The 26,701-nt window shown below is 35.1% G+C and overlaps 1 long non-coding RNA gene across 1 annotated transcript; it reads left to right on the top strand.

Moving 5' to 3' along the window:
- Positions 1–21,505: 21,505 nt before the first annotated feature.
- LOC138105862 (uncharacterized) lies at positions 21,506–24,993 on the top strand. Its single transcript, XR_011148746.1, has 3 exons — positions 21,506–21,593; positions 22,412–22,557; positions 24,725–24,993. It is a non-coding gene; the product is annotated as an uncharacterized lncRNA (long non-coding RNA).
- Positions 24,994–26,701: the final 1,708 nt, after the last annotated feature.

The following is a 26,701-nucleotide window of genomic DNA, read 5'->3' as shown; positions in this document are numbered from 1 at the left end:
CAAGTATTCATTGCTTTAAATTAAACTAGGAAGATTATATTCTTTCACCAATAAACATGGCAAGAAAGAAATTCTTCATAACAAATGTCAGTTTTCTAGTTTCCCTTTAAACTGATCTATGCTTGGAAAAATTTCTGGTCTAATATAGAACAAAATAGGCTGGAGTCATCTTAAAAATTTTGGATTTAAGTGTATGTCCTGTCAAATTTAATTAAGAAAAAGAAGATTCTTGTCAGACTATAAATTATTTTTTTGTCCTGCAAAAATGATGCTAAGGACACAACTGGAAACATTGCTTAGACCATAGGTAATTCTGCAGAATTATTTGAATAAAGTTATATCAATGCAAAATAGAGCATCAAACAGAGGGGAACACTAGAACAAAAAGCACAGTAAATAAGGATGGGCCATCAAATTTGCATGTTTAAACACAGTATGAAATCCTGTAAGTAAACTTTTAGGAGAAAGAAGAAATACCTTCATCTTCCCCAAGTTGAGACAGCTATAAATATCTCATTGACTCTAGCATAGATCAAAGATTCATTGAAACGTAACAGGAATTAAAAGGATAAATGCAAAGAAATCCAGCTGCCTGTCTTCTCCTTTTGCTATCTTTTCCTAAGACTTAAGCTGTTTGAGACCTCGTAAGACATGCAGCATAGCTAATTAAAGGGGAGTGTGATAACAACCAGCTGTTAACACCTCAGTTCCTGCATGTTATAAGAAATTGTATTCTGATGAGAACTCTATCTGGACTGGCATTGCCTTTTCAGCTGATATGGGCTGGAGTCCTGAAAGAAAAGCATCAGACACAAGCTGGGTTACAGCACATTTTAAACAGCAACAGAGAGGGCTCACTTGCTCTTCAGCTGAAATATTTATGATGGAGAAAAAATGGGGAAAAAATTTATTTAGATTATGTATGTCAAAATCATGATATTTGCATTTCCCACACCTGAAGGTGAGGTTATAACTTAAGATTTTATTAACTTTTTTATTAATTTAGTAAAAGAAGAGTAAGGCATAGTTAGTTTTGGTGAGTTAGCAGCTTTGGTGATTGATATAGATAGAAAGATGTATGGATGATTTACTACTGAGGTAGGAGGTGACTGGATTTTTAATGAGGTATTAAACTTTGCAATGTGAAAAATTGGTAACTTCAGCTAGGTTAATAAAGTTGCTTTGACACCTATTTTTGATAAGGTGCTTTATAAGGATAAGTCATTTTGACTTTAAAATCTCTCATGTGTATTTGTAAGACTATGTTAGCCTTAAATCCATTCTCAAGCTATGATCTAAATACAAATGGGATTGTGCTGAATCAGTAAAACATTGTTCTTCAGATTTGTTTTTCAACAAATATTTTAACTGACATATTAATGCCCAACATATGTCATGTTTGTCATGCAGGAAACACAAACATGACAGTACTTATTTGTTCTACTGTTCATCGTGACTTTGAATTTCAGCAGCAAAGGTAGTTGACATATTTTTCTTTTGGTTTATGTACTTTTTATTTAAGCCTCCATAGGGATGTACTAAAAAAATTAGTAAAAAATAGATTTGATCACTGAAAATTTGAATGGAACCTGATTTTTCAGATATGGCTTTTGAATAACATTTTACTGGCAACAAATAACTCTAACAAAGTTAACATATTTTCATACATATGTTTTTAGTTCCATAACTTTCCAGTACTTGCTAGAGAAAACACTCCCTTTTCCCTTAGAAATGTACATTAGTCAGACATAAAAAAACATATAGAATGGGTTACTTAACTGAAAAAAGCAAACAACATTACTGACAAAGTAGTTAACAATAAAATTTAGGCAGAATTCAAAGTATCGATGTGTGAACTGAACTTGATTTTTCCACCTTTGCTATCACATTTTGTGTTTCTTCATTATAATTAGCCACTAAACTTGATATGTTCCTCTGTTCAGATCCATTTTTAGCTGATTAAAGAATTCTCTAACTTGATCTGTGACCCAGGAGAAAACTAACTTTAATTTTGGAGGATAATGGACTTAGAAATATAAATCTGAAACTAGGGTATATGAGGAACATATAAGCCAAAAAAAAAGAGACATCAGGCTTGTTTGTTCCCTAAAGAAGGGACTAAAGAATACAAAAGCAGGACTATGGCTACTAAAACACAATAAAGGAAATATACTAACAAATGGCTCTTTTTTTCTCCTAGGTCCATCATTTTTCTACAGATTATTTCTTCTTCCAATAATTCCCTTCAGGAAGCTGAAGGACACAGGGTGCTGAATTAACTGATAAGTTCTACATATCTTTTAACATGTAAGTGCCATATATCTTAACCTCACCTTTCTTTTATACATGTATTTTCAGAAACTTACTAATCTTCTTCATCTTTTATAGTCCTAATGTCTTTCCTTTTCTGTTGAAAAGGAATTTGATGCATCCCATCATGGCAGAAGACTAAAAGAATAGACTGGTAAGCAGTCCTCGGGATGGGTATTTTTTTTGCTCTCTACACTTTATTTTGCAAAATCACCCAAAAAATGAAGAATTCTGAGCCAACTGTGAATGCTACATCACTCCCAGGAGCACGACTAGCTTCTCTCTTCCTCCATATTTCCATTGCAGAAAAGGTCTAGGACAATCGTAGACATAGTATTTAATTGAAAACAAAATGGGAAGAACTATCACCTAACGGGCAAATTGTAGCAAAAAAAAAAAGAAAAAAACCCAGTAGATGGAATGTAGATGATGTAGTGTCCTTGAGAAGCAGATAGGATAGATAGAAAGGCAACCGTGTGAAAAGTACAGCTTGGGTGATAAGAAAGAAAATGGCAACTCTTAATTATATATGGTACAGGAAAAAAATACTGAAAACTGATAAGCAGTTCCAGCTTCCTCCAGCTGGTTCCTGTACTCTGTCATTTATACTTCAATGGTATTAAATGGGTGAGAGAAAGGGAAATTCCACGCCTGTTTTGTGTCTCTTTTCTTCCTTTATCTGATTCTCTGCTCCCCTCTGACTGTGTGATAGACAGGGTTTCAGATTTGCAATATGCCTCATCTCACAGAACAGAGCATATTGGCTGTTTGGGGTCAGTCTCCACTAGAAGTTGGCTAGGAAGGCTGGAGTTTAATCTTTTGCCCAGATGTTCATTCTAGTCTCTCCTTAGGTAAGAGGCTGTCTACTCATTTACTCCATGGAGAAGTAATTTACCTTCTACAGCTATATAAATGTCTTTTCTTTTTACACTGAGAATGATCTCTACAGAAATGTTTAGTAAAAACTCCTGGCTATAAAGCGTTAAGCCCCTGCCCATACAGTTTTGGTGACAACTAAACATTCTTCAATGCATAATGCTGTCTTCTACTGGACCATGTAGCAGAAGGGGCTGATTAAAGTCTCAAAGCTGAGACCACTCATGACAGTTAATAATTCCTTGGAGGGGACTAAAGGTCAATTTCTTTTACATAATCCCTCTGTAAGAGGTTGTCCTTGTTTTATGTATACACTAAGCTCATGGTAGTTGACTAGGGTCAGCAAGGCATATTTTAATAGCAATAACTATTTAATGTGCTTTTAAAAATGTTCATATTGTAGTATTTTTGTTCAGATGGATGTGGTATTTTATACAAAAGGGAAGAAAGATGTAAGATAGTGGCCTTATAAGGAGTGTCAGAAATAGTATTTGGGAGCTAATAGTTTCACATGAGGATTTCAATAACTTACTAGATATGTGACAAAAAAAGAGCAAATACTAGGAAGTTGCTAACTAAATGAACACTAGCATGTTTACGTCATCTTGCTGAGAAGATAAAAGGAGGATTTCATATAATAATAAAAAATATTTCACCACTATTAATGGTTAATAGTAATTTGTAATAGTTCAGGCACTTTTTGCCCTTGGTGAAGCTTTATATAATTATATATTACCATACTAAATATATCTTCAAAACACATTCTTGAGTTTCTATTGCAATGCTATATTGGCAGATTAAAGTGGTAACTAATCTGAAATGTTTTCATGACATTAGTGTTACTTTCAGAAGTCTTATAAATTTAATGTTTAGGCACTATTCAAGAAAACTAACAATGTTTTTTATCTCTAGCCAGTTGAGATGACAAAGTTTAGTTCTCTTCCCTGTGCTAGTAAAACATAAATGCTGCATGATACATTTTTTGTGCAATAGATGAACTTGCTTCATTGTGCAGGTAATATTGTTGGTCTTCTCTTAAACAAAAAGTTGAACGCCTTGGGATTCCTTTTTATAACAAGTGATAAAAATTCTCAGTTTTAAAATCCATACTCCAGAAATCCTAATATAAAAATATAAGGTACTTATAAACCCAGGCAAAATTCTGTTATAGCTTTCTGTGTTTACCAGTCCTGTGTAAAGAATTCTTCATATTCTGCTCTGTCTATAGAAGGACAGACCCAAGTCTCACTGGACGAATATAGATGGTTGCTTAGAAAATGTTCTGGAAACTGAACCTTAATTATGAAACAGGTGGTAAAGAAAGTGAACAGTCTGCTAAGTTAATTTCTGGATAAACAGGGGATAGTGGCTGGACTTTCTGTTGACATATAAAGACTTTTTTGTTTTATCTGGTTTCATACTTGTAAACTGGAGATGTGGTAATATTTTCTTATGGAAATTCTCATAAAATAACACCAGGCAGAACTACTGTGATCTCATTGATCTGCAAAACACATACTATGAGATTCTTCTAAATGTCTGCATAAGCTTCAGTAATTTCAGACAAGCAAATATTCAAAAATATCCAGTCTTGATTTTAAAAATGTCAGCTTGGCATAATCCTTTATAAATTCCAAAGTAAATTCTAGTAAGTGTGTCATAAGTATCCTAACCTTTATGATTCCCATATATTTTTTGCTTTGACACTGTGTTCTCTAAGCCTGTGTTTGCCTACATAAAATATGCAAAGTAATTCCAGTGTACTCCTTTGTTATCTATATCAAAAATGTTGTAAGATTAAATCTTCATTATTAATTTTTATGTAACCAAACTTTCTAACAAAAGTAAAGAAACTGCAGTGATTCTGTGAAATATATGCGCTGAAAGGATTATAACCAGGCCCACTAATTGCTTTCAAGTTGTAATAAGCACTGGTTTTTTTTGTAATTCACTTGATGCGTGATAAGTCATGTAGTACAATGATGCTGTCTGAAAGGCATTGTCTGGGCAGATGGAAGCCCAAGTACTATTGATTTTACCTTTTTCATTACTCAATTTGTTGGGTTTTTCTTAGTCTTCTCAAATTAAATTAACAAGTGTAGATTTGGTCAAATAGCATTAATTGCATCCTCCTTCAGCTCTCAGCTAAAGATCTCCATAATACTGCCATAATCTAACTGTTCACAAATATTATTTACCCCTCCCAAAAGGACAGAACTATATTACTATTTTTTTATCTTCTATTTTCAAGAGGTTTTTTCCCCTCCCCATTCATGCTTCTTCAGGATTCTGCAGTTTTATAAAATTGCCATTAATGCTTCATGAAAATGGTTCACAGTTAACAATGTGGGATACCTTGGAAAAATTGGCTAAGGGCTTATATCCTTTACCTTCTGCCAATGATAGTATCAAAAGATAAGGCAACTTCTTAGTTGGAGAGAAGTAAGTGGAGTCAAGAAAATGTGTAGAATTCAGAAAGACTGTGCAAAAATGTGCCCCTGGAAACAGAATTTCACTGGGTCGATGCAGAAAAGCAATTTTTTCAACCAGAGAGAGGACTAATATCATCAGAGGAAGAAAGAGCGTCTTCATCAATCTCGATTTAATATCAAAACATGATTTTGATTTAATATTAAAGAGGTAAATAAGCTGTTCCTGAAACAATTCACTGTATATCAGTACACAAATAAAACTTCATTTTTCAAGTAATGATTTATACTTTACTATTGTTAATAGCTGCTGTACTAATTATTAAAATATTTATAACCCAGAACAGTGTTGCAATTCATTATATTATGGCACAAATGGCCTATTAGTGCAGACTTTACTTTTTCAGTTGATCAATTTCAATCTGTTAAAATAACACTATTTTTTGTACACAATGTGTAAGTCAAGGCAGATGTTGCTAGAATTTTGTCAATGAGTCATGCTCTCACATACCCCCAGGTCCTTAGTAAAAGCACTGGCAATATGGTATAGTGCAAGGCAATCTGCAATGAGTTAAGATATTGGCTCAATTCCTGCCTCAGAAAGTTTCTTCTGCTTGACTGAAAATGAATACCATTAGATTCAAGCCTCAGCATTTTCTTCCAGGCAGCATGGACAGCTGGTACTTGCAGTGATTAAGAATCATCTGACCTGTGGTTATGACAAGCTGGAAAAATGTCTAGTTTGGCTGCTCAGCTTCGTTATCAGCGAATGCCATGAAATGATACTTTATTTATTAACAAAGACAACTCCCTTCAACAGTGCTATCGATCATCCTAATTTATCCAACATATCTAATACTACACTGCTATTCACTGTAAGTAACTAAAGATAAATTACTTCTGTTGCAAAGCAAAACTATACTTTGTCATCTCCTTACTCCCCAGGCATGTATTAAGTGGAGAGAAAAAAAGGTCTTTGGGAAACAGATTAGAGATATAATCAGAGCAGGAAGAAGCAAAAGCAAAAAACAGTGGTCTAATTCTTTTTAACTGTAAAAGGTTATCTTTATTAAATAAAACACATGGTGTGAGTCTAGTGACTGACACTACTATAAGTTCCAAAAGATCTAAGCATGTGTTTTGTAGAATTTTAAACATTAATCCTGCTATTCAGTTCTGTTGATTAGGGAAATAACTTATATCTCCAACAGCAGTATTGATGACTAAAATCTGTAAAAAATATGTTTGGTAGGACCTCTGATAGAACACAAAACCTATCTTGACACATTCTCAGTGTGCTTTGATTTAACTCTTTTAACAGTATGAAATTATTATTAACTATGATATAGTACTTGCATTGCTTTGCCACTTTAACAGAAGTAAAAACTCAGTTGAAGCTGGTCACATGATGACTAAATTAAGTGTATCTAATGACAGTGTCAAAGACGTGTGACATTGCATAAAAAAATGTGTTCAGTTGCTTACAACTTCTTCAGTCATCATCTATATTTAAGTGATTAGATATTTGTCACAGAGAAATCTTTTTATCATATCTAGTATCTGCTCTTTTTGGGTAGACTTCAGCCATATGTGAAAGAAAGGCTGAGAAAAGATGCCTTTTGTCAATATTATAAAGTTCCAGAAGCTTTCACTGGATAGTGCCAACACGTACATCCTTTGGGGCATGAAACTATCCTTTGTGACAGATTTGGTTTGCTGACATCTATGGAAACATCTGACCATATGGCGCCAGGTTCCACCTTTTGAACAATTCCCCTCTGCATACTTGAGCGGCAGTTTCTTAGTCTCTTATATTCCCTTAAGACCCTGTTCACATCTCATGTGCTCCAGTTTCTGACCTGAGTTGGATCCAGCTACCAAAAGAAATACTGTTTCACTATTTGATAGTAGGAACTATTGAAAGAGTAAGCTACCAGAGCCAAGTTTAAGAAGTACAGGAGATGGACATGTTTGTTCTTAACTATTATGGGCCACAAAAAATGAAATAAAAAACCTTTGGTTAGAAATTTTGATAATGAAATGGGGTCTGATAAGCATAGCACAAGGAATTTGACAGAAATTTTGGAATTGTCTGGCGAAAAACCCAACAAAATGTAGATTAGGAGTGTGTTTGGGCCTGCAAAACACATCAAGAAATATTTACTGACTTGGCCAGAAGTAAGGGGAATGTGGAGCTGGAGGTTATGAAGAAACTGGAAATCTTTTGTCAAGGAAGCAGAAAGTGTACCCAACAGTCATTTTTTAATCTCTCTTTGCTCTATGTTCTGGTTTCCTCTCGGTCATATTGCATGAGCGCATACTAATTGCTCGCTTCTCAAGTGAATTCACTAGTTTCTTCCCAGACATAAGGGGAATACCTTTCTTCTAGGATCTACTTGAATCACTGTATGTCAGAATGATCTTGTGACAAGCTTAGTCATCCAACATAATCCATCTTGTTCTGTACCCTAACAGACCTCCGTGTATGCCCGGGTTATGCCTGAGAACAAGAAAGGAACACCTGGAGCCATGCTAATAAAAGGAACTCCATCAGGCAGCATCACAGCTGCATTACTATTTCAGGTCCTCTAAATTGAAGATCTGCAAATATGTTTTAAAATAAAGACCATGATGGCAGCACATAAGACAGAGAGTATCAGACTGTGTCTGAGCAGCTGATTGCTATGTACCGTGAGAGTCCTAGTCAACCCAAACTGTTTTAAGCCTGAATCAGTCTGGAATGACTGAAACAGACTTTCTTCTACTGTACAGTCCTCAGCTGTATGGTATAACAATCAGCTGATGGAGAAAGCAAGGACAACACCCTGATTTTGGCAAGGAGAGAGAGCAGATGGTATAGAACCTAAAGAGGTTCTCTTCCAGAATATCAGGTTTTGTTCTTCTGTTACTAACAGTTATTAATACTGAACTGCTTTACTTTCTTTACTTATATCTGTGTATTATATTGTGAGATACTTAAAACTCCACTGGAAACAGTCCTGAGCAACCTGCTCTAGCTGACCCTATGTAAACAAGGGAGTTGGACTTGAGGATGTCAAGAGGTCCTTTATGGACTCAACATTTCTGTGATTCTGCAGTTTCTCAATCCATCTTGCACCCTACTCTGCATGAACTATGACAACAAGTCTTTTCAGTCTCAAAAAAGTGTTGGATTTGAGATTTCTGCAACAATTCAACTTCTTACAAGTGTATTTTATTTTGCAATCCAAATACTGCTTTGCTTGTTCAGAAATTTGTAAACAAAATGAGGAAAGGCAGAGATGGAAGAGATATAGAAAATCTTACATATAGACATTTAAATGGTTCTATGTGGAAATAGACTGTCCTTCTAAATGCCATCAAATCTAGTGGTTATGGGAAGGTCATGTTGGTCAAATTTCTTATAGGTCACCACTCTATCTGCCCTTCCTGAGAGTCTGAGTATTGGATGTGTCAAAAGTCTGGGCAGTAAGAGGAAAATGCAATCAGATTAAAAAAAAAAAAAAGAAAAAAGAAGATAAAATCCCATATATTACATGGTATAAAAATATATGTCACAATGGGAACTCCAAATTATTAAGTGCATCTGACTTTCTCTTCTTTCATGTATAAAGGAAAAATTTGTTTTCCAGGTGTACTGTAAAAAGCAAGTGATTTGTTCATGCCATGGTGTAATATCAGTGATAAATACTGTAGAAGCCCACAAACAAATTAGTTCTGCCTTCAAGGCAGAGTTTGAATAATATTCAGCAAACAAGACATATGACCACACACTGAATAATGAAGATAAAAGTGTTGTTCAGGAACAGTACAGAGTATGAAAGGCACCCTGAATGAGACAAGGATGCTCAGAAAACTGTATGAAAGTAAAACAGGATTAGACATTGTATGTGTACAGAGGGGCTAAATTAGGACAAAATAAGTATTATTTGTGGTAACTTCTGGCTTTTGGGTGGTTTTGCATTGTAGAATTCTTAGCATAAACTTTTGAATGGTATATTTCTAGAGTTTAAGAATTGTATAATTTTGACCACTAGCTGCTGTTAGTGCCCAACATTTAAATTGCAATGTATCTGACAGTATACGTTTATTCCTTGGGCTGCTCACACATACTGCTGATTGCCTTCAGGCTAAGGCTTGTAATGAGGTAACCCCAGCAGAGAGGTACTACCTCACTCACCCACATCCTGGGTTTAAGCACATAGATGGGCATAATCATTACACACATATATGCTGACCCACTGATCCCTTTTTGAGAACAGTTGAGCTCCAAAAGAAATTAAAATTGAAACTCTGCAGGTACAGGTTTGGGTTCATAGCAATCTTTATCTACTTGTAAAATGGCATTAGTTAGAGTCACCATTTCTCATTCGCAGCCACACTGAGCTAAAATCACTGTAAAAGCTAATACTTATTTAAACTCTGGCAGCAGAGTGACTTTTTCAATTGCTTACAACCCTCACATTATACTGAAGAGAAACAGATCTAAGCAGTGTGCCAGAATGAAGAAAGACAGTTCAAATGGCAAAAAAGTGAATCTGCAGTTACAGTCAATTATTTCAGCATGCTGTCTCAGTGGCAATTAAGACACAACTCTAATGAGCTTGGTGTCAAAACTGGCAATGGCATCCTGATCCTCATAGACACTCTTTAATCTTTATAATATAACCCTTTCCCATTAGTATTTCATTACTGCTTTTTAGGTTTGCACTTGGGAAATACAATGTTCATTTTTGTTTAAAAATTTCTCTATTGAATCATTCTCATCACTAGTCTATCCATGAGAACATGAAAGAAGTTATATGGGGTCAGAAAAAGGTCCATGCAGCAGATCTTCTATCTCCATCAAAAACACGTGGCTAGGAAATAGAAAAGCAACCACATAGCAGTGCATCTCTAGAAGACTCCTGTACCAACTACCAATTCTGAGCTTCTGCAGAAGGTTTCAGGATGGGAGAGGAGGGGAGAAAAGGGTGTTGTGAGTGGGTATATGAGTCCATGATATAATTTCCTTCTGAAAACCCTGGTGAGTGTGACCTTGGAGATGACTCTGCTTTAGGAAGGAGTTTGGACCAGAGACCTCCTGAGCTCACTTCAAGCCTGAACCGTCCTATAGGCCTGAGAACCTGCAGCAAGAAATTTCATGAGTCCATAATACTCAGTGAAGACATAAAGTTCTTTTATTTTTGAGCCTGACACCTCCTAGCTTTACTTATTGCATTAAAGGAGAGAGTGAATTGTAATTTGCCATTCAATTTCTGTATGTCTCATTTGTTTTATAGATATCTATCATTATCGGTTCAGTCATTTCTTTTTCAGGCTGAAGAATCTACTCTGTTTAATCATTCTTCATGTGAAACTTTTCTATGAGTGCAATTGTCCTTTTCCAATTTTACAACATGCTTTTTTGAGATGGGATGAGTCTGGGACAAATCTGCTGGGAGTATTCGAAGTGTAATGCACTTCTAATTTATTAAGTAGAAGTGTGATGCTTCCTGTACTGTTCCCTTATTTTGATTCCCTCTAATAATTTTGAATATTCTATTTCCTTTTTTGACAAATACGCACATCTGAATGGGGAATTTATTTCACCTTTTAGTCAGTCAGTATTGTGATGGTCTTCTGCAGTACTTAACAGCTACTGCTTGTCTTTACTACCCTAAGAAATTTGGTATCAAACAGAAACATCATCATTTCACTCCCTTTCTCTCACCCTGGTAATTTTTCACTATATTACATCTAGTTGATTGCACTACAATCCCTGTGAGTGGTGTCTGCTGATAACTTCAACACTATCTGCATCTGGTCATTCTCTATTCTCTGTATTCCCTCTTCATAATTTTTTAATCAGTGTGACTATCCTTTTTCTTATCCCAAAGCAATTTATTTTCTTTAAAAAACATTTGATGAGAGAGTTTATCATTCACTTTTCTTAACCATATATACAGAATCCTATATGTCTAAGGGTTTTTTTCCTGTATGCTATGTTTTTTAACTGGAGAGGGGAAAAACAAACAAACCGAAAAAAACAAGTAACAAACCCCAAAGACACAAAATTGTAGTGTTTTTTTTAAGGTTGGATTTGTTATGTGTTATGGCTGGCTAGAAAGAGTTGAAGAAAAAAACTGATGGTTACAAATGTCAAGATTTTATTTCTCCTAACTCAAAATTTGCTAAAGCTCATACTAAATCTGTCTCCTGCACTATGAGTATGGGATGACTTTCTGACATTTAGGAATATTTAGAACTATTAAAACACTGCACATGTTTTATTGCTCATTGTTTTATGCATTGTTAATACAGGGAAATAACAATTATTTTTCATGGTCAAAACTTCAATGATTGTCTCTATACAGGGAATAAACCAAAATTTGAAGTTTACTAATTTGATGCTGCAGCCATGCTTTGTTTGGTTATCTCAGCCTTAGGTGAAATTGATAACATTATTTTACATTAAAATTGGAAATGTCTGTAATATCAACTTAAAGAACAGTATTATTATGTAATGAATTCTATGAACCTTTAAGAGATTCTTTTATTTTATTTCATTTCCAAGCTGCCTTGTGCTTCATCAGGGCAGTTAAAGCACTTGAGCTGCCTCATTTAGTTACTCCTATTTCACTCTTCATATACTGTGTTTTCTCTCAAAATACACAATGTTATTGGCATTTGTGTTGTTGTATATATAGTATTTAATCAAATACTTAAAATTTGCAACTAAGTGTTCTGTTAAGAAACATCTTCTACTGAATTGTTTTTTCAATAATAAGCTAGAATCAATTTATACTGAAACATTAGATATTTGCAATAACTTTATTGTGATTTCTGATTTTCTATTAAAGATATAAAGTTAATGTTTATAAGACAAATCCTCTCTAAGCACATATACTGGGGTTGCATAGCAAGGTTCTGGCAGCCGGAGGTCCAGGGCAGCCTCTGTGAGGAGAGGTCAGGGTGGCTTTGCACTGCATGCAGTCACTTCCAGCCATCCAACCCACCCACTGCAGGGCACAGTTGATCTCCCTGGCCATGAGTGGGGTGCCTCTGGCTTCCAAAAAATGGGATGTATGGACTACAAAAAATTGATACTGATGAGTAAGTCCAAGTTCATTATTATACAAGTTATTCACCTGATGAATAAAAAAATTGATGGCTGAATAATAAAAATGGTAGCTGGGACCATCGTTATAATGGCAGTGAAGCACTTCTTGTGTATTCAAGGGCTATATCAAACATGATTACATTTCAAAGTAGTCAGTTTCCCCCTCTTTGCTCTCAGCCACTTTCTATTTCTCATTTATTTCCAAATTTGGAAACACATTTCAGGAGTGCTTACGACAAATGTAATTAACACCAGTTCACAAATGCTTCTGATTGCACTTAGTCAGACCTGTTACTGCAAACAGAATTCAGCCAGAGGGTTACAGGTAGCACATAGGGCATATGTCATCATACTGCTAAATGCTGATTATACACAAGCTTGGTAAAAGACACCAGTCACAGGGGATAAGTTATTACAGATGGATACTGTAAGATGTTCTGTAAATAGTCTTGGAAGAAGCAAGTACTCTCTGGCTATGATGAGGTGTGTATATTTCACCACCCTTACTCTGCCATACTTAGACTTATAAACCTGTGGTGATTTGTGACTTCTATATCAAGTCTTTAGAGCTAATGTCTCTCAATAGTGGCAGGATATTGTCAGAAAAAAACCTTGGGATCAGTATGGTTATTCCTCTACTAGCATATAGCAGCAGAAGCATTGTATTTAAAGAGGAATGCAACTACACACAGAAGAGTATGGAAATGTCAGAGTTAGAGGTAAGTAACTAACTCTAGTATCTACCTGTAGAAAGTTATTGTGATATCAGATTAAACTAAATATGAATACCATGCATGGGTTGAACATAGCCACAGCACAGCCAGGCAGGAATGAAGCACACATCCTGGCCCATGCTAACAGTGGCTGATACAGTTCTGCCCAGCACTGTCAATAGAGGACTGTGATTCAGGCAAACCTGGAACTGATTGCCTGTTTCTTTCCAGCAGGACAGGAGCAGATAAGCCACTGGTATTTAAATAAAAACAATCTATCCACTGGGGAACTAAGCTGATAAAACTGTATATTGCTGATTATCAGCTAAATGTAAAGCTAAATGTAAATCTAATCCTAGGTATGTAAGTGCTATAGGAACTTAGTACTTGGCCCTTTTAGTTGTTGGAAACACATGGTTTCTATTCATGGAGTCAGTAATGTTTGTTTTCCCCCTCAATTTTGTACACTGTGTATCTATAGCTATATCTATACCTATATATATCTAGGAACAGTGTATGCATACACATTTTCAGGGAATCATACTGTAAGTGACCACAATAAAATGATGACATTTAACTTCATCAAGAACAGGATGAGAATCTACTTTATGGGCTCGGTCTAACATTTACTCTGTATGAACTACACGCTTACATTTAATAATTCATTTATTCATGAACAACCAGTAGATAAGCCCCTTATTCTGTGTTTCAATTAAAATAAATAAGTGACCATATAAAGTGTGTCCTAGAAAACTGAAGACAAATTACTATTCTTCCAAAAGAAACTTTGAAGGGCAATGGAAATTGCAAACTTGTACTATTGTGTTTAGAGGATGTACTTGTACAAGGCCTTGAAACTGCATACTTTCAGAAATGGAATTAATAGAATCTTTCATTGTTCCAATTTATTAGTGGGCTGACACTGCAAAATGGTATCTCCTCTATTATTTGTGTTCAACTTGGCCAGAATCCCATCGCGCAATTACGTGGGGAGAGAAAGCATTCCCTTCTCATTCCCTTCTGATGTTCTGCCTCCTCCAAGTATCAGTTTTGAATGTGTGTGGTTAAAGCAGTCTAGACAGGTATGCAAGTTGATTGACTGGGTGAATCTAAATTAGAAGGAGAAGATATAAAGATAATAGGTAGAGTCAGAGAAATGGACAGAATGTTATAGTGTATAGAGATGACTATATATAAAAATGCTATGTCTGTAAAGTCCTTTCTGATAATGCCTACAATGAGCTGCAGCAACCAATCTCATAAAAATACTTTTTACCTGCATCTATTCCAGAAATTCTCTCTCGCTTTTAGACTTTGAGAGATGGTATGCAAAGGTAGCAATTTCAGCAGTAGAAATTGAGGTCAGATTGCAAAACTTGAAGCCATGTTTTTGCTTGGTTTCTAGTTCCAGCATACGTTTATAACCCAATAAATAAATAAATAAATAAATAAATAAAAATTAAAATTTCACTTACTATGGAATTTATTCTTTTCATAAAGATCTATAAAAGGCGATTATTGCAACTGCTTTTATTAGGTGGGAAATATCAACTTAATAAGCATTATTTATCAATGTTTGCCTTCTGCAAAGTTAGAAAGTGTCCAGTGGAGTGTTTTAGGATGTTTTGAATACATGGAGTGCAGAGACCTACAGAAAGTTTTGTGCTGCATAACACACATGGTACTTTTTTTTCCTCTAAGCCCTACAAAAAATGAACCCACTGTCCACCCATTTAAAAAAAAGGGCAGCAAAGCAAAAGAGGTGTGGAAATTCCCATTCGCATGCCAGAGTAACTTACCTGGCCACAGTAGAATGGGTTTTATTCTACCTTTGACTTGTAGACAAGCTGCAATATTTGGGGCAGTGGTGTTACAGCTGGCAACAGTCACAGAATGTGGCGTGGTGAGAGAGGCAATCATGAATGCTCAGGATGGAGCTCCCAGTCAGCTACATCTTTGAATGATCTGGTACCCCAGCACAGAGCTCCAGTGAGAGTGAGAGGAGAGAGCCTGTCTGAGAGCCATTCAGAGCTCTGAAGATCTCAGGTGGCCTCAAGACAATTCAGGCTTCATGAAGCAAAGTCTGTTTATTTTTAGATGAAGAAAAGTTTAAGTAGCAGAAAGGAATCCATTTGTGAATCTTGCCATCCACTGAATCATGCAGCCACTTGATTATAGTCAAGCCGTTTTCCCTACTCTGATTTCTTTGTGTATTGCATTTTTTACTATAAAACATTTTCTTTATAGACACTCACAGATACAAAATATATTTCTGTGAACAAAACCTCTTCTATTTCCTAAAAGCTTTACTGCTCTCTTTCAGCATTAGACGTTGTAATCCTTTTTTCTGCTTCACAGTGGGTTGATATGGAAATGGAATTACAAACAGTATTAGAATGTAGACGTGGGCTGAAAAGTTACCCTTTGTTTCCTGAACCAATTGTTGTCTTACCATGCAGTCTTAGGCAGCTCACTTAACTTCGTCAGGCCCCAATTCAGCAGAGATATATAGGCAATACTACACATCTCAAATTGATTTGAAATGTGGTTATACCACATCCTCTCTCTCCTAATCTTCTAAATTAAAATGGAACTATAATTATCCCTCCCCCCCAAAATATTGCACTTTCCTATATGACATTCAAACTCTCCCTGAGAATTCCTAAGGTCTTCTGAATCTCTTACTTACACTTTAGTCACATTGTCTTTGTTCAATACCTTTCTATTTGGTGTATGTTGAATTAAGCAGTATATTATTTGAAAAATATGTCTGTTTCATCACCTAGCATAATAAAAATATTCATCCCAAGTTTTCACATATAATTATCTGTACTCATAAGCCTGGCTAGATCTCAAGTGGGTGGAGGGAAAACCTGCACTCCTCATTACAATTTCATGAAAGAAGTTTTGAAATGGCTACCTGAGGATATTGTTTATCTTTATTTTTACTTCCAAGAACCAGTAATATTGAAGGTGTGTAGGATTTGATAGAATCAAAAACCATTTAGCTTGGAAAAGACCTTTAAGATCATCAAATCCAACCATTGACCCAACACCACCAAATTCACCACTAAACCATGTCCCTAAGTGCCACATCTACACATCTTTTAAATACCTTCAGGGATGGTGACTCAACCCCTTCCCTGGGCAATCTGTTCCATAGTTTGAGAGGTCACCTAAGAGCTTGGTAAAACAACACAAATGATAAGTAGTATTCTGTCTGTGAGCATGTCTTTAGAGAATACAACTTCTACACAGCTTTTTTTTTCTTGTAATTAAGTTTAAAAAATAAAAGAAAATCTATAAAAGCAAGATAGTTTTCTCGAAATTGAATAATTTAGAGTCCTCCATGAGGTTATTCTGCTTCTTAAGGACTGAGAAACATGTAGTATTAAAGCAGAATAAAATTATATGCACATATGGTTAAGTGAATTTATCTAGCCATAATAGTGTAGTCTTATTTTGCAAAAGTAAATGTGCACATTTAGACCAGAATGATGTCTCTTTTAGTGCAAGGGAAGTATTCCAAAAGGGGTTCTATTCCCCATTTAAGGCTGCTGCACAGGAGGCAGACAACATTGCAAATCCAATAATGATATTGAAATTACTCACACAACCCTACTGGCAAGTGATCCAGAAGGTTTTATTACTTATGTTGATTGTGCTCATGCCTTTTATATCCTTCTGTTAATAAGTCACCACTTAAAGCAAAATTTTCTCAAAATTGTGACTTTCATGTGTGTAGTATGTAGTATCTAGGCTTGAGTCTCAAAGCTGCCAAATTCTCCTTTGTCAACTAATGTAAAATAACCTTGAAACTTTAGACAGCAAAAAAAAAAAAAAAAGCCCTATTTTTAAAAAAAATCCTCAAATGACAGAGCAGGATAATGCAATTTACAAGAGTTAGAAGTAACAACTAATCCTTCTGCTCTATATATGTACCAGATCTGGTGATCACTGGATCTCCACTAATCTATATTTGCTGAAGATACAGCCAGATTTTTTGGATATTACACTCTATTAAATTTATTATTCATTAGCTATTACTCTAGAACATAAATTTAAAAAAGGAAACATATTTTTCATTTGTAGATTAAACATTATTCAAAATACATGTATTTAGAAGTCTAACGTATTCCTAATTAATGCCATTTCCATGCTGATGTTGAATTGTTTCCCATTCCCTCACTACATGGTTAATATCAAACTACTTCTCCCTGTCATTACTTGGCAGAATGGTTGTTTTTTTTTCCCCTGAGATTTTACTGGCTTTATTTATTTTGAATTAGGTTTAAGTATTGCAACTCAAAAATATATGAAAGAAATATAAACTAAAACCTGTTACTTTAATTATTCCATTTATACAGTCATATCATCACTTCCACAATTCTTACCTAACTCAGCTCTCACTATTAACTTTCATAGAAGAGATGAGAAGATTTTCTCATCACCTTGGTAAACCTTTTGTAGAAGTAATTTATATTGTTAACTGATTGAAAATGCAACCTCAAGCAACTATGGAAAGATGCAGGATTTATTTAGATATATAAAATAAGCTAGTTTTCAGAAGAGAAAATTCCTTCATGGAACTGTTTGCAACTATGCTATTTACACTTCTCTTTATTCTCATTTATTTGCATTGCTGTCAGTGGGCTTTTTTCCATTGACATTCTTCACCTAATTCATGGAGGTGCTGAAGAGCTTCTGCTTAAGAGTTGCAAAAATAAACTCCTGCATAATGATGTATATATTTTATGTCTGTTATAAAACTCTAAACTTGCAAATGGATCCAATAAGCTCTGCTGGACAGCTTTGGTGTATGTCCAGTACATTTTAATGCTATATTAAAAAATATCATGTCAGAGTTCTTCAGTTATTTTTCTCCTACATTTCTCATTTGGGCTGAATTGCAATAATATATTTTATCCTATTTTCACATAATCCTGCTTACTTCAGAGCTGAGACCAATATCTGTTTTCTTAAACCTTTTGATAGTGTTTTCTGAATGTCTTTTAGAAAATATTTACAGCTACTGCCTTTGAAACACATTCCACAGCTGCCAGCTCTTATGTATGATAAATGGATATTACGATGTTAAGCACTTACTTAAAAGCTCTAAACCTAGGGGCCAATATACTTGACTTTCCTTAAAAGCAGCAGCAGTAGACTTCCTAATCCAGAATGTCCAGCTTATGGTTACTGTAGTTTCAGGGCAAGGGAAGCGGAAATTTCAAATTTGACCAGAAAAAACATGAAATTATTATCATTGTAAACGTGTTAATTATTACAGGTATATTGTTACTACTGGTGAGAAGAAGATAGAAGAAAAATGGAAGTGCATCAGAAGAATGACTTGGAGTAAAAATAAGCATATTTGAGATAAATCTTGATCATAAAACAATTGGTGACTTCCTTAGCTGTACGAGAAAAGTCTCTTTTAAATATGTACGAAGACTAGTTGAATCAGAAGTTAAAACCAGCCATTACCATGTGTTCAGTTTCATTACTTGGCTTTTGTTTGCTTGTTTTTTTCAGGAAAGCCAAAGAACTCCATCTACACATCAGAGGCTAATTTTGACTATATTGCCAACTTATAGAGAAAATTATATAAAAAAGATATAGACAATATTATTAATTTCCTCTCCATTCTCTCAAAAGCGCCTGAGAAGTTTAATAAGCAGATATATTTGTGCCTGTCTCCATTGCTCTCAGTGTAAGACTTTTTCCAGTATAACAGGAAACATGAATAGTATATCTGGATAGGAGTTGAATTTATTTTTCTTGTCAGTTCTACACCAGTGTGCAAAGGAATCATGCCTGTTTGAATAAACTGAACAAAACCATGACTATATCTCTGTAAAAAGCTTTTCTGATGATTAGACATACTGGAAAATGGTGTGCATAGACATCTCATGAGTCTTTTGGAGACAGATTTCTTTTTCATTTTCATTGGGTTTTGAGATACAGAATCATTACTTGGATTTTAAGATCTCAGAATTTTCTGTGCATGTACAGTACTTTTCAGCTAAGAATCTGATTATGACTGGGATTTGTACACACTATTCTGGATCACATCAGACCAAGCTGTTTGGAGAGAGCAAAGTGAGAAATTTAAACTAGGACTTTTGTCCCAATTTTGGCTGCAACAAGAGATTTGACAAAATAAAATTCTATCTATCTCCAAAGAGTTATTATCAAATTTATGCTACAATTTGAAAAACAGAGATAACATCTAGATGTGTGTATTCTTCTTAAATGAGTCTAAGAATTAATCTTATTTTTACAGATACTTGTTAAAAAATCTGAAATTTTTAAATAGGTATTTTAAACGGAATAAAAAAAAACTTTGAAATGAAAGATGCATAGTATTATAGAAATACACACTAATATAAAAATCTTTTCCCAGACTCTGGCCAGATGAATAAAAGAGATGTTATCCTTACTTAAATAGACTCAAGAATTTTTCAGCTATAACTGAATGGAAAAGGATTTTCTAAATCCATGGCATTTCAAGATTAAACAGGAAAGAAAGAGAGATGTTATCCACTTGACTGAAATAAAAGAGAAAAATCAATCCATATATAAAGCTGTAAAGAATATAATGATAGGACCACATCATGGACACAAGTCCGTGGCCAAATATTTTATTTTTTCCCCAAAACCAACAGTTTAATTAACCAGGGGCATAAATCACTTAATTAGCTATTTTGGAGAGGTTCATTCTTATTTATGAGGGATTATATACAGAACCATTACATAATAAGTAAAAATTTGCTGACAGTGGAATACCTCTGAAAAAGGTTCTAATGAATAAATCTGTTTTGACAAAGTATTCTCATTGAAAAAAATCCTGATTTGAGACAGTTGATTCTGGTTAGCATCATGCAATGAGATATGAAGCCATGAGGCATGGTTTCTGAGAGCAATAGAAGTCACCCAACAGGTCCCATAGAGCTGAAAACACAAGAGGCTTGAGTGACTCCTCACTGTATGAACTCTCCAGGCTGCCCCTGGACCCAAACCAGTTTGGGCTGAATCTCTTCCCTTTTGATACTGCTACCCACTATGGAAGCTCAATGTATCTCACATTAATCAGCTTGTGTCAATGTGGATGATGACTAGATGGTCAGTGCCTAGAAGCCAGAAACCATATGACCCATATGACATATTCCCTTAGGTTCCTGAGATATAGAAGGATCCATTTCTTTTGGGGGAGGAGGAAGAGATGCCAATATAAAAGGAGGATATGATCTGTAATCAAATCACGTTGTTGTAAATGATACAGTTCCTCTGTGCTGATTTGGGATCAATATCAATATTAAAAAATCCAACTGCCACTGTACTATCAGTTGCAATTTACCTTACTCTGTTAATTTCAGGACTACACACCATATGGAAAGCAAAGGTTTTGGAAGGTAGAGGAAATTAGTAAATTGCAACTCAGCCTGGGGATTTAATTAATTCATAAAAGATGCATAATGGCAAATTTAGGACAGAAAGAGTGAACACATTGGCCAAACAAAGAAAATACCTGCACAGCTCTAAAGAGTTTTTACTAAGAAAAGAAAAGCAGAAGAAAATAAAGCAGAATAGGTGGGAAAAAAAATTAATGTACTCCCTATTTTAAAAATCTGTGGCGGTGCAGATGGCTGCAGCTACTTTTTGTCCTGAGGACAGCGCAGACAACCAGCTGTGGTGGTCAGCAACCCAGGTTTAGCATGTAACTTTCAGTCATGGTGAGAACCCATGATTCCCTTGTTTTGCTTTTTGCATGTTTCCCCCTGATTGGTTAATATTTGTTTGTCTTGTTTTATGTATGAAGTTTTGTATCTTCATTTTCCATCTTTAATATGTATTAGTTCTAGGAAGTTCTTTGTTCCTCGACGCCCCATTGGATCCTTCCCTGAGTCCCTCCTATGTGTTGTTCCCATTGATTCCCTTCCTGTCAATCCCACCTGCTTGTCTCTATCCCATTGGCTGGGATCCCTTTCCCCACCTATTCTGTACCCAGTATAAATCCCTGAACCCGCCCACCAATTGGTCTCTTTGTCCCTGTGGTTTCACGGGAATAAACCTGCGTGGAGCACAAAGGGAGAGTCCTCTCTCTTTACTTCTTTGCCTGCGTGCCTGCCTGACAGCGACAGAAGGATACAGCCCCTTTGGGTGAGGAGCTCTGCCCCGTTTCCATTGTGTGTTGGGCACTGAGTGCCGCCTTCCAGAGGGGTTTCAGCGTTCACCTCCGGGCTTCTTTGTGTTGGCACATGAGGGGTAAAACCCCCTTCTGCCAGCTCCCAGTGGCTGAAAACCCCTCCAAAAATAATGGTTTAATTTATTTTAAAAGTGAAATACAAATAGTCTCTAAAACTAAAACCTTTTTGTTAAAGGTTGAGTTTAAGGCAGACTTTTCACACAACAATATCTCTGTTGGTAAAATACTTAGTTTGTATAATATGGATAATCACCTATGCTGGATTATTATATCAGTCCTGTGTGACTCAGACATCATCAGGATTTGCACAAGTGCTTTGATTTGTTGGCTGACTAAGGACAGGATCATAAGGCTTCTCCAGTAAAGCTGTTTCTGGAATCATGTGATTGCCTTTCTATTAATTAAATATTTGAACTTAGCACAAGTGACTTGGGAAGCTCCTGTATTCATTTGGTAGATAAAAAGAAAATGGTGTTTTAGAAATAGCTTATAAGCATTTTAGAATAAATTTTTATTAAATTAACCTTCTTTCTTTTTAAACCTCCATGAGATGCAGGTTTTGCTTCAACAGTTTTTCACAGTGATCTAGTTTTTAAGGGAATATTAACAGAGGTATCTCTCTTAGAAGTATTCTCCAAATAGACATATATGATAGGAAAATACTTCATTCTAAAACAATGTATTTCCTGTTTCTTACTCTTCCGTTCTAATCTAATGCCAACAAATCCTTCAACTCTTGTATGCCTTTGGGAATTATCTGTGGCTCTTACAGATTTTTGTCATTGGACTGTGGGGAAGAATGACTTGCAAGATTAGCAGGACTAGAAAAATGAACATCTGTTGGAAAAATGAACAACTGCCTGTCTGAGTTGCATCATGAGTAATCTGTTACTAAACATCTAAACATTTTCCTCACAAGTAGGTTTCATTGCAATTAATATAATCTATTTAGTGTTTTTTACTGGCTTAAAAATTTTAATTAGAATAAAAAAAAAAACAAACCACCCCCCTTCAAAAAACAACACCTTCCCCTCAAACAAGTAAAAAACCCCAGAGAAGTTGTTCTTACTATCTGAGTTCTGTATTGCAATCTTTCATTGTAAAAATCAAATGTACCTTTTTTTTCACTGCCCATTTAGCATTATTGATAATCTGCTTATTTTCAAAAGTTTCATTCATTCTTCATCCCATTAACCCTGACAGCAAATAGGTTTACTTATTTTGTGTATGCTTTTCAAACTTCCAGTGCAAGAAAGGATGTTTACCTCCTTCAGGCTAACAAAATAATTAATGACATGTGAGTGAGACAAAGATTTGTCTTCAGATGAACTCTGGAGCTATATGTTAACCTCTGAATTCCCAGAGGAAGAAAAGTTATTCTTTCATCATCTCTCTGTAGCCTCTGGTGAAGAGGACATCTTTCTGTGAACAGGAAGGTGCTACAGAATTATTACCTGCTTTTTAAGTTAGAACAACTTGAAGTTAAGACCAGCATGAAAGCACGAATCTGCATGAAACTTTCAGCAGTTTGTTACAGCTAGTTACTCCAGAAATTCAAGAAGATATGGTGGCCTATTCCTTGTTGCCTCTGTATATTGGGAATGCTCATAACTATAAAGGAAGGAAAGAATGGCCAATGACATATATCTATATGAAAGAAAAATCTGTCCATCCACATTTCATGCCAGAAAGGCATAGCTTGGACAGCAGATTGGACTTAAAATGTTACTTTCAAGAAAGATAAAAACTTTTACAAGATGTTTTGCAGTTAGCACCAGGCTTGATTGCCAGCCAACACAAGAACATCTGGTGTTATTTCTCACATTGCAGGAAATCATATCTGGTCTCCAGTCACCAGCTCAGACTAGGTCTCCCTTAGAGCCTGTGTTTTACTTGCTGGCTGCAGAAGGATGGTTTGCCGATGGTAGGGCCCTGTAAATATCACAATGGTCCCTCTCTGATCAGGCAACAGACCCATGTCCATTAAAATGAAATTAGCACTTAGAAATGTGTGCTAATTGGACTGGTTTTAGTTTCCATTAAGATGGTAAAGAGACAATGATGGCACAAAGGAAATCATCTATATGCTCTTGACAGCAAATTTGTTGGGATTTTTCTCCTAGACAACAGATGCGACTGATTTATTTTTCAGTGATGCTAAGGTTGTGTACAAGCTTATCTATGCAGGTAGTCCCCTGCTTTGCTATGTTTTTGGTATTTACAACATTAATTTCATCCTTTACTGAGGTGCTCATATGATCTATTATCCAAATCATTTGGTATTAACATGACAATATGCATTTTAACTGTAATAGAACATGGATTTCCATATTTCTATAGTGTTACCTCAAACAAACAAACAACCCAAACCCACAAAAATCCCCTAAGAAACATCAATAACAAAAGCCCCAAGGTGTTGTTTGCAGGGCCTTCAAGCATTATGACTTGATTTGATTTAGTGATTGAGTCTTACTGTGATAAAAGGAGATATATGTTAACACAAACATTTCATGAGTAGCTATACTGATTGAATACATTCATGGTGCCACTGTTGGCATTACTCTTCTTTTTCTTCACCTTTTATGCATTCTTTTTAGTACCTCTTCTTCTTCTAGAGTATTGCCAGTTTTAATTTCATTCCTCTTCTCAGTTTCTTTTCAAGATTTCTTTAAATTCACTGATTCCTTTCTCACAGGAATGTGTGCAAAAACACTGTACTTTGCTACATTAATGTGAAAATTCTGTCATTTTTCTCAGACATAGTGACAAAATATTGATTCTGTGTTTCATATTAAGGATACAGAAGAGTAGGTGGGACATTGAATAGTTCTGTTGAGAAGATTTTGCTCAGTTGAGAGATCAGCATGATCACCTAAATGTGATAAAATTTACCATAAATATGAAAGGAAAATAAAATGCTGGAGCACAAAACAGAGAACAGCTGATTGTAAATGATGCTATTTCTGTGCAGAAATAGATGCTTCCCTTTTGAAGAGAAGGAACTGGCTGGGTCACCTCTAAATGCCCATACGTTCACATTTTGAATATTTTGAGAAACTTCCAGTAATATTCTGGTTTCTCTTAGAAATGAAGATGGTTCTGCAACTGCAAATCTACATGGAAAGACATGAAGGAAACAGAAAAGGACAAAAAAGCAAGAAGGTATGGTTTGGAAATACATCTAAAATGTGTAAAATGTTTTAGAGAATTAGACTTCATAATTCATTCAGTGTTTCCCTAAAGACTGAGCCCTTATCTTTATTTAGACTCACAAATTTTCAAGATGATTGACTGCTTTAGGAATATTGAGACAATTGTTCCCAGCTTTCCCTTTGTTGAAAGTGTAGTAGATCAGATGGCTCTGAAAAGAATTTTAAGGGAATTTTTAGACACTCTCATTAAAATTTGCAGTATTTGTAATACTTGACTGACTACCTGTCTGAAGGGTGGAAGAGTTCACTTCTTGATCAACAGTATAAAATTTCTGAAGTATCTATTTTGTTTTATATTTAATTCTGTGGATGTTCTTGGCTTGCTTATTTTTTATGGATTCTTTTGGTAAAAATGAGTTGAACATAAACCCAGGCACAATTTTTTAAAGAATAAATTCTTTGTTTCTAGAATCTCAACAAAACCAGATTGGATACCTTTAGTAATTTTGGTGAATGGATTGTTTAAATATTTGCCTCTAAATTGCATACAAAATGTTGTATTTTTGCTCACTCCTTGGCCATCCTTGTTAAGTATTAAAAGAAGAATTCTTGCAGTACTCTCTTTTGACAGAGGAAAACAAAGTATTAAAACAGTATTTGTTTTTCCATCCTTCTCTTGTATTCAGTGTGCAGTGAATGATAGCTTCTTTTGTGCTCTGCATAGCATTGCCTAAGCTATTTGTTTATTTCTGACCTCAAGCAGAAATTGTCATTTGCAGCTGTTTTTTCATGGAAACTTACACTGCATAATTAACAGTTTCACATTGCTTTAATCATCAAAGTGCTACATTATTTGGAACTGTGCTTCAGCTTTGTCCTCTGTTTACTGGCATTTGCTAATCTCAGTGTGAATGTACAAACCTTCATTCTCAAGAAATTATGAACATAACCTCTGCTGTAATAACAGTGGCCAAAAAAAGAGTCAGCTCCTTGAAACTGTTCTAATGATTTAGTTTGTAATGCTGAAAATACTCAAGTAATGTTTCCTAAGGCAAAATTTAACATTTATTTTCCTACTGAAGAAAGTGGGTGCCCTATGAGTGGGATGTAAAAGTACATTCTGTCCAAAATATGAATGTCAGGTGGTAGGGCCCTGAGGCTGTCCAGCAACCTGTGTAACTCAGTGGAAGATTAACATCTGTTTCTAGTATCTTTGCTAAAGCTGAAGAAAGTCAACCAAAGGGATTTTCAGAGCATTCAGATAGGGAACTTTTGCATTGTTTATGCCTATTGCAAATATTTTTACATAATTTTCACTTGAATAAAGTATGTTATAATACAGAAGAATCACAGGTATGAAGGTATTTCCACATTACATGAGGATCAATAATGCCTCATCAAATGTTAACTCTTAAATTGTTACTATGGGTTTGAGAATATACTCAAATATTAAAAGTTAATATTTGGTTAATATTTAGATCTTTAGTCTCAAAAAGATTTTGTCATCTCTTTCTCCACTGTTCTTGAGTTGTTTAGTTATATATGAGAACTTCCGCCAATTTGAATATTTTTCTGAAGTACTAATGTGGTCACTTTTCTCATTATTGCATAGTATGTTTTCAGGCTGAGTTTAAAAAAAACAATTTCCTTGGTATTAATTGTACATAAATTTACATGTTATGTGATTAACTATTCTAATATAAAACAAAATCTTTCTTTGTCATATGTTGTAATGAGGGAATAAAGTACAAGATTGTGGAGAATTAGAAACTCTGTTTTTCTTTTACCACATGAAAAGTTTTAAATCCCTGCAGAAATTATATTATTGACAATAAGTTGTAGATATTTAAAATGTAGCAAAACATATTCAGCTAATACAAACATTGCTTTGAAGTGGTTCCTCAACAGTG

This window comes from Aphelocoma coerulescens, chromosome 2 (genome assembly GCF_041296385.1).
Source record: "Aphelocoma coerulescens isolate FSJ_1873_10779 chromosome 2, UR_Acoe_1.0, whole genome shotgun sequence".
NCBI classification, from domain to species: domain Eukaryota; kingdom Metazoa; phylum Chordata; class Aves; order Passeriformes; family Corvidae; genus Aphelocoma; species Aphelocoma coerulescens.
This window is presented reverse-complemented; position numbering and strand designations above follow the sequence as displayed.